General features: G+C 37.5%; 1 long non-coding RNA gene across 1 annotated transcript; it reads left to right on the forward strand.

The window, feature by feature from the left end:
- Positions 1-9,460: 9,460 nt before the first annotated feature.
- On the forward strand, positions 9,461-10,094 carry LOC121987852. Its single transcript, XR_006113737.1, has 3 exons — positions 9,461-9,640; positions 9,831-9,933; positions 10,041-10,094. It is a non-coding gene; the product is annotated as an uncharacterized LOC121987852 (long non-coding RNA).
- Positions 10,095-10,311: the final 217 nt, after the last annotated feature.

A 10,311-nucleotide genomic window follows, 5' to 3' on the forward strand; every position in this document is an offset into this window, starting at 1 on the left:
AATGTATACTGAATGACCCGCCATGAGAAAGTATCATGGATCGTTATATGAGTGTCATATACTTTCTCATGTGGCTATTAGTATGACTATTAGTCCTTAGACCTGAAGTCACCATGGATCCCTACATAAGGAGTTATGTACTTTAGTTTCGTCAAACGTCACCCGTAACTGGGTGGACTATAAAGGCGATTACTAGGTATGTAACGAATTATGCAGAGGGATGTGAGTGATGTAGATGGGATCTATCCCTCCCATATGACGGGAGCGACATTGCTATTCTTGATAGAGTGAGACCACTAAGCGCATGGCCATGCCCAAATGAGTCAACATTAGATGTTGAGCTCATTTGATCGAGTGAGTCTACTTGGAGTTCAAGATTTAGATTGATTAGAGGATGACACGGTCTATGCCTCATATTGATCAATCTAGATGTCTAGGATAGAAGGACACTTGTCATTATTTTGTGAGGAGTCACAATTGATAGTCACAAGGTGATGTCGGATCTCGACATTCTTGTAACTTGGGTAGTAATGATGTGTTGCTAGATACCGCTCATTACTTATGCTCCTAAATGGGTTTAGGGCATTGCCAACGTTACAAGAACCTATAGGGTCACACACTTAGGACAATTAGATGGAGATTAGGTTCATATGATGAACCAAGAGGATTAGATTCATTTGATGAATCAAATTGGATTAAGAGTAATCCTAATTGGGCTAACTTGAGTTCGACTCAAGTTGATTCATGTGTTCAATGAGTCTAATTTAGATTTTGACTCATTGAATCAATTTAATTTAATGAATTAGATTCATTATATTAAGTTGGCTCGAATCAAATGGTTAGATTAGATCAACCATGGTAGAGATTGGTTCAAGTTTGACTTGACTTGAGAAGGAAGACCAAAGGTCAATTTTGACTTGACCTTTTGCCACCTCATTGGTGAGTTGGCATTAGGTGGACCAATGATGATACTCCACATCATCATGGTGTGCCACCTCATGGAAGTTACAAAGCCATTTTCTTATTAACTTCACATTAATTGCATTTAATGGGGAGTTACTCTTGATGAGAAGTGGCCGGCCACTTTTGAATTTGGATTGATTTTCATTCATATTCATTCAAGTGTGGTGAATCTTCCTCCTTCTTCCTCTCAAGCTCTCCCTCTCCCTCTCCTCCTTGCTTGGCCGAATCTCACCAAGGTGCTAGCACACCTTTGTGTGAGGTTTTTCTCCACCTACGTGTCCGTGTGGATACTTCTAGAGGACCGGCGCTTGACGGTCTAGAGATCCGGCAACTCCTTGGACGAGCGGGATAAGCGAAAGGCACGCTTCGAAGGTATAACCCTTATCTAGTGTAGATCTAAAGGTTTTACAAACTCATACAAGAAAAGGTTTTTCCGAAAAGTTTTGTTTACGAATCTTTGCACGGATCTACGACTTTGGGTGACTCGGGGTTTCCGCGACGCGAAAAAGCGGTTTTCGCGGCCCGAAGAACCCAACAAGTCCATCGGCTATAAGCCTTTGAATCCTACTTAAGTTAATATGACCAAGCCTTAGATGCCAAAGATATGCTTGGTTCATTTCCGAAGGTTCTTTTCTCTTATTTGAGTTAGAAGATGTGTTATTAATTTCCATATTTTACTTTGTGGGAGAAATTGGATTTAAAGTATATAAATTGCCAACCAATGCACCAGAACAGATAATCACTTTATTTCTCTTAATAACCACATCGTTACTAAAGGAAACTGAATATCCATCCAAAAATATTTTAGAAACTGAAATTAAATTCTTTCTAAAACTGGGTACATAAAGATAATTTCTTAAAACCAAATTTCTATTTCTATTAAAAGATAAGTAGACGTCTCCCACTGCAACAGCCGCCACCTTAGTAGCATTGCCCATGTAGACAGTAATCTCTCCTTCAGTTAGTCGTCGGGTTTCCTGGAACCCTACAAGGAATTGCAGAAATAATCAGTGGCTCCCGTATCTACACACCAGGTGCTGGTAGATAACACCGCTAAACATGTTTCAACAATTAGAGCATGAGATATACCTTTGTTGTTTTGATTCCTACGAGGATAGTCCGCCTTCCAGTGCCTTGACTGCTTACAGATGAAGCACTTGCCCTTCGACTTCTTCATTCCAGCTTTAGGTCCTGTATTCTGAGATTTATTCACCTTCTTTGCTGAGCTAACTTGTTTCTTCTTCTTCTTTCCTTTCGGTTTAGAAGTAGAACCATTTTCAGCATAGTGAATCTGAGAATTGTGACGAAACAAACCTTCTACTGCCTGAAGTTCTGTCAGTAGTTCCGCCAATGAATATACCCTTTTATTCATATTGTAATTCAGGCGGAATTGCTCAAAACTTCTAGGTAGCGTTTGGAGGATCATATCGATCTGGATTTCCCCATCAATTTCTCCTCCAAGGATTTGTATTTCATTTAGATAAGCCATCATCTTTAGAATATGATCCCTCACGGAAGTACCCTCTTGCATGGTGGCCTTCATTATCTTTCTCATGGCTTCTTGCCTAGAGGCCCGATCCTGGTGACCAAAGAGTTCCTTGAGATTGTTCATAATATCATAGGCTGTTGGTAAATCTTGATGCTGATGTTGCAATACATTTGACATTGAAGCCAAAATGTAACACCGCGTCATCTCATCTGCTTTTACCCATTTCCTATGATACTCAATCTCCTCTTGGGTAGATTCACCATTGGGTGTATCAGGGCAAGGTTCAGTCAGTACAAACTTATATCTTTCAGCAGTAAGAACAATGTCCAGGTTCCTTTTCCAATCTATGTAGTTAGGACCAGTAAGTCTGTTCTCTTTTAGTATGATGGTCAGTGGGTTGAAAGTCATCCTAAGAATCACAAATAACTTTTGGTCAGAACTCTAAATTTAGAATAATATTGATTCCTCAAACAATACTATTTTAAATTAACCAACACCTTAAAACACCGCGAATTTTGTATGCCACGATAGTGTGGACGTATACAAATTCAACATTTGTAAAAGGAGGGTTTAACCCATTAATTTTATTATCTTGTCAACCTAACTTTTTGACAAATAAAATTAATAGTTGGTTTCCTTTGGTCACACGAATAATAGCAGTGATTCCGATGGGGAGGATACTATTAGACGCGCCTAAGTGTATACCATTACTTGACACTAAGTCCATTAATAAGATTGTGCCCCTTCCGATGGGGAAGATCACATGCTCTTAATTAACTTCCTATAGTCATCCAAAATGGAAGTTTGTTCTAGTGATCCACAAACAAACTCATCCGATATGGAGAAAGGCACTCAGAGCCAACGCGCAAGTTTGTTTGCATCACTTACAAACCAGTAATGGAGACCGTGGAATTTATTTAAAATCCCTCTCCCACTTAGTTATTTAAAGTGAGGAATTTTGACTATGCTAGCCTACTAAACATGTATACTAACATGCACACACAGCACAATATAAAAGCAATAAATAGAAAAACTAATTTTCAACTATTATGGCTTTTATCTATTGTTGTCCTCCGTGTGTTGTCATCCCTAGCTGCTGCCATCTTTGGCCACTGCCACCGGGTCTAGTTGTCGCATCCATCTTGCTCCTTGTTCCGCTGCACCTCTTGTCCTCAAAAGGTTCAACGCCTTGCAAGATTTGATCCGCGACTTAAATAGAATTTTACATTTTTCGATCCTATATTCCTCGAAGGAATGTACATGTAAACTAGATCGAACATAAAATAAAATTTACATCCATCGATCCTATATTCCATAAAAGGAATGTACATGCAACTAGATCAAAAAATAAAATCCTAATAAAACTAAATACAGCTCCTGCTGTATTTTATAATACAATCATGCACACACAATAAAATGCTCTTGACATGTCCAAGGGTCCAATCACACACATAATAACTATAAGCCGTTGGATCCTGCATCCACAAAGTTAGCACATCCTACTATTAACCTGCCTAAATTATGTATGACATGTGCATAATTAAACTAATACCAAATACACAGAGACAAAAACCCTAGCTCTGATATCAATTGTTGGTTGCTACTTGGAAAACCTAATGATTCCACTGTACAAAAATTTTGTACAAAGGTCTGAACCTTTTCCTAGCTACCATGTGTTCTTTTAAATTAAACTTGGATCGCCTGCGGAACTTAACACGTTTGATCCAAAGTTTAATTTATTTGTTCTTTTAGGTTTAGACTTGGATCTCCTACGGAACTTAACACGTTCGATCCAAATCACCTAGGTTATTAATTCCATTAAATATTAATTTTCAAAATTGGCTTCCAGGACTGCATGACGAGGCACATGGCCTTCTTGGATATGGGAACAACCACCACCGCCTAGACAAAGCCTTTTAAGGAAAGCTAATATTTAATTTCCTTAAATAACTTTAGGTCAACCAAAAGGAACAATCAAATCACAAGGAAAAGAAAAATAAAAGAACACAACATCGAAAACTAATTCGAAATACTAGAATCGCATGCCTCTTGTATTTGGTATTTTTACAAAGAAATAAAACTAGTATGATGCGGAAATTTAATACTAGTATACCTTTTCTTTTGCAAACAAAAACCTCTAGGTCTTCTACCGTATTCCTCTTCTAACCTCGGACGTTGTGTGGGCAACGATCTTCCGAGATGAGAAACCACCAAAGCACCTTCTTCTCCTCCTTGCACTACAACAAAAACCCTCATAGACATCAGTGGAACAACAACGCTTTTAAATAAAAACCGATGTCTTTGAATATTTTACACCGGTTTTTCTAAAAATCGATGTCTATGAGCGCAGATTTTAGCTCATAGACATCGGTTTTTTAGGCGATGTCTATGAGCGCCCTTTTTTTCGTTAATAGACACTGATTTTAACTGCGGTTTTTAAAATCCGTTGTTAAAGAACCAAAATAAAATATTTTAATATTCCCACAGCCAAAATTTGCAACATTGTGAAGTTCCCTCCAAACCTAAATCTATATCGCGCCCCTTCCTCCACGCGACCATCTCTCTCGCCTAAGCCTAAACCTAAACCTCCGACCATCTCTCTCAACCTCATCTCCCTCTTCTCCTTCCTAGATCGACGCCCCTTCCTCTTCCGATCAAGATCAAGACACGATGCCCTTACTTCTCCATCCAACCACACCGCATCTCCTCCAACTCCACCCTTAGGTTGAGAAGAGGAGCCCTTCATTTTATAGAAATGCTCATAGTTAAAAGGGCAAGTTGGTGACAACAGCGGAGCTTTTACTCACTTAAGCTGTTTTCCCTGTCTCAGCCCTCGTCGGAAAGAAGCGAGGTGTAGAATCGAAGACAACGGTCGTTCCCGCCCCCGTTCGCATTTCACCGCCGATCCTCCTGGTGGCCGCCATCTCTAAACCCTAAAATCTCTTCTTTTGGTCGGCGCAATTCGATCTCTCTTCAAAACACGTTTTTTTTTTCCTGTGCGCTAGAGAATGAGAAGCCAGCTCCATCCGACAGCGGCGAGAGGAACAAATCCGTGAGAAAATTCACCTTCAGAGATCTCGCCGCGCCCACTCACAACTTTAGGGAGTCGAATCTAATCGGAGAAGGCGGCTTCGGGAGAGTCTACAAAGGGCGACTCGATTCAGACCAGGCAAGTTGCTCACTCCTTCTCCCCTCCTCCTTACTTCTGCCATCTTGCGGCTTCGTCTGAACACCGGAACTCGGAAACCAGATTGTGGCCATCAAGCAGCTTAAGCAGGATGGTTATCAGGGGAGCAAGATCACTGTGACCTCAGAGGGCCCCTTCTCAAAGAGGTAGTTGTTTTTTCTTCTTCTCCTTGGAATCTATTTAATTCGTTATTTTCCCTTTTTGTTTAAATTTTTTCCGTCGCATGAATTTCCATTCTGCCGAGATCTGTCTTTTGGTGTTTTAGGTTAAAATTGCACTTACGCTGCATTGGTGAATAGCCATCTTCATCTGTATTAGTTTCTCATCATTTGTGGCTGGAATTTGAGTAATTATTGTTTCAATATTCACTTTTAAGGCACTTTGCGCCGTGTTCTCAAGAAAAAGGTTTGTTTTTGCGTGTGAATAATGGAGCTGCACAACGCTCGATATATTATGTTTTATAGGTTGGACTCCTTATTTTGAGGCAGTGTTCATCTTTAATTTGTCTTGTTTTAGATAGTTTGGAGGTCAATACTATTCATCTTAGAAAGCCATTTGCTGCAGGGATTGTAAGTTGTGACAACATGAACTAGTGTTTGTAGGAGGCAAAAGTAGGTTTGAGATTTTGGTCTTTCCTGCATTTCCTTTTTCCATGGAAAACATTTTACCTAGTACAACTTTTAGGTTTCGATGTATGAAGTTGGTATCTCTGTGTGTGATTTATGTGTCTTTTGATTCCCCTGCTCATAGAAAAAACTAATTTGATTATTGTCTTATTCTCTAAGAATTTCGTCCTTGCCCCACCTTTTCTTATGCCTAACCTAAAACCTAAAATTGAAGTGTGAACTGACCAATCAAAAAATGGAATATGCAAAGGGGCTCACGTACTTGCACGATGTTGCAAACCCTCCCGTAATTTACAGGGATATGAAGGCGGCAAACGTGATGTTGGATGAAAACTTCAACCCCAAGTTGTTTGATTTTGGACTTGCGCCTAAACTTGGGCCTGTCGACGACAAAACGCCTATTTATCTTAGCTTATAGTTTGGAAATCGAAACCTACTTCTGTGCCTTTGATGTTGAAATTTTTATTTGCTCTTCACCATTGTTTCTTCTTGTGTCGAAATTGAAACCGCGACTTGTATTTCTCTTTAGAAGATACACTTGAAATGCACTATATATGGTCGATTCTCATAACTGATTGTTTGCCAAGACTATAGAAGATGAATGTAGACTCCATTAAGTATCCAGTTTAAAGCAAAGGATCTCCATATGTGTGTATTTTAATTGCATAATTTTAACCCTTCTAATACCATTTTGTCGCAGGTGTGGACACTACAAGAAGCTTGCCCCTGAATATGAAAAGCTTGGATCGAGCTTTAAAAAGGCTAAATCTATTTTGATTGGGAAGGTTAGCATCGTTTTAAATCAGGCCAAGAAGCATCATCTCTTTTACTGAATAGGACATGCTCAGATTCCTTTTTTGGTTTTATCTTTTCTGATCATTTTGAGTCTAAATGTAGCACACTACTAGTGTGCTATACTGCCATGTAGTGATTGAGTCTAAATGTAGCACACTACTAGCAACTATCCCTTCTAATGTAGTAGTATTGACTCCGGACATTTGATCAGATTGTTCTTGATGTAAATAAAGATGTTCTTGTTGAATTCTATGATCCATGGTTAGTGTATTTGCTGAGGTTCTTTTTTTTCTCTCCATTTGTAGCATTAGATACTTTTCCTTATCCACTGTAGACGACTAAGTTTCTTATCTTCAAACAGGTGTGGCCACTGCAAGCATCTTGCTCCTGTGAGTATTTTTGTTGAGACAGGGCTTAAGACCTAGATTAGCCTAAGGTCATATTTGCCATGTTTTTAATTATGAGATTACTAGATCTAACTTGATTCATTGATGTGGATTTAGTCAATTGTGTACCTTGAATGCTTCATTAGTTCTGCTACCTATTTAGATTTTGGAGAAATATTATATGATGTTAATTTAGAGTAAGTTGAAAGTAGGTATCATTTATTGAATTATATGTATTTTGAAACTTACATATTGCTAAATAGTTGTCAAACTGAGAGTTTTGTATTTCTAATCACCTATGTACTAGATTTAGATTTGGGGAATTGTGGTAGTGTGATGTCAGTTGATACCTTAAATGCAGAATCAACATCTGATTGAGAGGAGGATCAGATTCACTCACAATTCTTGCTTTCTACAAATTTAATATTTGAATTCGTTGATGTTTGAGAAGAAGTGTAATGCTAAATGCTTCCAACCTTATCCAACATTCATCTAACATGAAAATTGTGTGAAAAATGTGCATTATGACCTACTATATTTTGTGCTTAATCATTATTATTTCTCAAATTATCATGATGAAGTCCTCTTCAGTCATTTTTTTTGGTATATCATCCTTACTATGATAGGGTGTTAGCAATAATTTGGTTTGATATGAATGATTCCATCTAAAAATTCACTATACTAAAGACTATTTAGTCATTTCCTATGTGGGAGGATCAGAATTTTCAACTTTGTCATTCTGAAATTAGTTTGTTAAGCGGGATGCCTTCTGCATTTCAGGTATGGAGTTAGTGGTTATCCTACCTTGAAGTTTTTTCCCAAGGAAAACAAAGCTGGTGAAGATTATGAGGCTGAACGGGAGTTGGATGATTTTGTTAAATTTATTAATGTGAAATGTGGCACTAACCGTGATGCGAATGGTCAACTTACTTTCCAGGTGAGTGATAGATTGTGAAGGATCATATTGACAAACTTTGTTCTTCAGTCCGTAGTTGTATATGATAGTTACTATCTTGTCTAACATTGCATACGTATCTTCATCAAGATATGTAAGCAAATCATAAATGCACATCTTAATTTAGGTCTTATGCTAGGCTAATTTGTTGTGTCATAGATTTCTCTATCCAATAGATCCACTTATCGGCATTGCAACAACGACTTTCATTGATAGTTTCCTAGATCTTTTACTGTGTCACATATTTATCTATCCAATATATCCACTTATTTGCATTGTAGCAATTGCTATTATTGATAGTTTCTCAGATCTTTTTCGCAATAAGTATGCAGTGGAAGACTCATTGATTGTGATGGTATGTTCTCCCAATCTTAATATGGTTCATTGTTTAAGCAAGTAACTATACTATGTTTGATTTCTTCTTGTCTATCTACACAGATTGCTAAGGGACTAAGACTCATTTTTCTTGGCCTTATATTGTGTGCATCCCATAGTCGTACGTTCTCTATACTTAATGAGTGATTCGTGCCTTTGGAAATATATAAACACTTGGGCCATCACGATGTTATTTGAAATGGTAAATTTTTTTTATTTTGAACTAGAATATCCTATTTGTAGTAAATTCAATATCAAGTTTTAAGATGCAACATCTCTACCTACTCTTTTCGAAGGATCATCATTACTTTTTCAGTGTTCTTATGTACCTTTAATAGTGTTTAGAATAAAAGGAAACAAAACTGAAAAATAATTCTACATAATTGATGCTCAAGGTGATCAAATTTTTTCTTTATTCACAATTTTTGTTTTGAAAGTCTGGTTGATTACGCATATTGTTTGATTAGATTATAGTTTTAAATTTGATGGAATGCTTGCCTTTATGCACAGAGACTATGCTTTGCATCGGAAGTGAATGGCATCGTTATCCTTCTTCATTTTTTATGCCTTCGTACATTAAGGAAGTTCAATGGATAAATGAAGGATTTAGGGGTCTTCTTCCATATCCTTTTAATTCAAGTTTGGGAGGCATGACAACTACCCCACCTTATTTCAATTACAAGAACAAGGGTTCTCATGGCCAATATGTGTCTATTAATGGGATTTTCAATGTCTTGCTTACCACGCTAATCCTACTTCTGATTGGATTTGCAGCTTCAAGATATCAAACTCTACACCTTCTATATGGAGCTAGATTTGCAAAAGCCATATCCAACTCGAGGAAGTGACTTATTGACATGGGAGGTAGGTGTACCTCTTTAGTTCCGCTTTTGACCAAATATCCCTATAAAGATTCATTTGTGTGCTCTTAACAGATCTATTCCTACAACGTTGTTATCTAGGATTAGCATTTATTCTGTTAAATATGATTTATGCACCTATAATTATTCTGGTGAAGTTAGCATTCTATTAAACTAGATTATAACCTTTGCAGAGAACTTATTGGTAACCAAGGACTTTGTGAAGATAGCAAATTTTGGCCTTGCTCGTGAAGTTCATTCGAAGCCACCATTCACAGAATAGGTTTCAACACGCTGGTAAGCATGTTTATGACAAGCACTTGTGATCTTATATTTTTTTATTTGATACATGTATACATTTGTTTTAGTTATTTGACATATGGTGGATTTATGTGTTTTTACAGTTTACAAATCTCAAGTACTCCAGAGTTGAAATTGATGAAGTGCGGTTCGAGTGGGCTGAATGCATGCTAGATTACATTTGAAGTGCGGTTCTACCTTGATGTGTTAAAAGAATGTTCTACCTTGATTTTGATATCTATTAGCTAGCTTTTGATGTAAAAAGAATGTTTGGGTATTTTTTGGATATTGTTGTAAGAAGATTATTTATATAATTTGTGAATATTTGTGTATTTTATGGATATTATTGAATGAAGAATATTTGTATAATTTGTG

The sequence above is a fragment of the Zingiber officinale genome, chromosome 5B, assembly GCF_018446385.1.
Source record: "Zingiber officinale cultivar Zhangliang chromosome 5B, Zo_v1.1, whole genome shotgun sequence".
Classification (NCBI taxonomy): Eukaryota; Viridiplantae; Streptophyta; class Magnoliopsida; order Zingiberales; family Zingiberaceae; genus Zingiber; species Zingiber officinale.